We start from the raw sequence: 1,870 nt of genomic DNA, 5'->3' as shown, positions 1-1,870 counted from the left end.
TATAATATAATTAAAAGGCACAGGTTTGCATTGTTCTGTTGTAGTTACTGTATCAAAGGCAACTCTGTTTTAAAGTATTATTCCATTATCTCTACCTTAGTGTTTGATAGAGTTAGACCTAAAGCTTTACCATTTGTAGATTTACAGCATGGAGGCAAGAGGAAACACTGTGATTAAAACAGTATCAATTTAATGCCTAATAACGAGGAGAAACATATGAACTTCTCCTGCAACTATGAAAATATTTGGTGATAAAAAGGCAGTAGTTTAAGTTCCTGCCTGGTTGGATGGTAGACAGGCCAGGACATTAAGTAATCATGCATATGAACAATTTTTTTACCTTCTTGGCTTTAGCTACTTTTGAAATGGAATGTATAATAAACAATTATATTTTGATAAAATACCTTCTAGTCTGAACAGTTCTGTTTGAACTGTTCATCTCTCTATGATCCCTTGTAACCAAGATTAGTTTTGCTCTAGTAAGACAATCTATGCTGTCAGGGTAAGATATTCTGGTGGGTCTGTTCCCACATGGAAGAAGGGTAAAGGCTCAGGTAGACATTTGTGACAGTAACACCTCATTTGGGAAAATATCAGCTGAAGAAGTTTAGAAGTACCTCTTAAGCAACGCTTACTTTGAATCCATTAGGTCCACATAGCTAACACAGTTGGATAAATAAGTTCTTGAAAAAGCCATCACCTTGGACCTATCTATAAATAATTGAGAGTACGATCAAATTCCAAATAAAAAGACTTAAGATAGTCATTGACAAAAAATTTGCAAATGTGAGCAATTGACTGATCAATATAATTTTTTCTGCTATTCACAGAATTTTAGGGAAATAAGATCGATAGCATTGTTCGGAACAATACAGTTTCTTTGTTACAAGTAGGCACCCATAGATATAGGCTTGTATAAAGATTGCATCATTAACTACTTAAATTTAGAGGATACTACATGCTTCAGCAGCACGAATACTCAAATTACAATGCAGAGATTAACATGGCACTTGCACAAGGATAATATGAAAATTTGAGAAGTATTCCATATGTTTCATTCTTCAGATGCAAGAAATGAAAAACAGTTATTAAAAAGTTGATTACAAAATTTCAACTGTAACAATACACGTAATTCATATAATTAAATTTAGTTTGACATCAGTGTATTAAATATTCACCTCAGAAAGGCGTTTACATAGCATAAACTTTAAAAAACTTTTCAAATTAGACAACATTGTCTTTTTATCCCAAAGAAAAATAATATTAAGACCTAGAAAAAAAGGAATCAAACTGTTTCTATATGGAATGCAATCAGAAAGGACACATTAATGAACCTAAATATTATAAAATAATGTAGAATTCAAAGTATATCTAGGAGAAAATAAAGTAAATTATGAACATTATGCAAACATAGAATATAGTATATTTTAAAATATACTTTTTCAGGCAAGCACCAGAAATATTTTAGTTTCTGTACTACTCATTTCAACAGGTAAGTTAAAATTTTTTCTGATTAAAAAATCACAAACTCTGAAGAAATCATTATACATGTATACAAAAACTATTGAATACATTTTGACATCCAATGCAGGCAATTCACTTGGAAGAATTCTGCGGAATCCATGAATTTTTACAGTAAAATATTGGTGTTGCCGGGCACATGTGGCTTATGCCTATAATGCTAGCTACACAAGAGGCTGAGATCTGAGGATCATGGTTCCAAGGCAGCCTGGGAAGGAAAGTCTGTGGTACTCTTATCTCCAATAAACCACTAGAAAACTGGAAGTGGAGCTGAGGCTCAAGTAGTAGAGCGCTCACCTTGAGCTGAAGAGCACTGAGATAGCTCCCAGGCCCAGAGTTCAAGCCCCAT

The 1,870-nt window shown here is 33.3% G+C and overlaps 1 pseudogene; it reads left to right on the top strand.

Annotated features, from left to right (window-relative positions):
• Positions 1 to 958: 958 nt before the first annotated feature.
• On the top strand, positions 959 to 1,055 carry LOC138833307 (U6 spliceosomal RNA; annotated as a pseudogene).
• The last annotated feature ends 815 nt before the right edge of the window (positions 1,056 to 1,870 follow it).

This window comes from Dipodomys merriami, unplaced genomic scaffold, assembly GCF_024711535.1.
Source record: "Dipodomys merriami isolate MVZ:Mamm:240054 unplaced genomic scaffold, mDipMer1.0.p SCAF_203, whole genome shotgun sequence".
Taxonomy (NCBI): Eukaryota; Metazoa; Chordata; class Mammalia; order Rodentia; family Heteromyidae; genus Dipodomys; species Dipodomys merriami.
The sequence above is the reverse complement of the archived record's forward strand: the minus strand, read 5'-3'. Positions and strand labels throughout refer to the sequence as shown.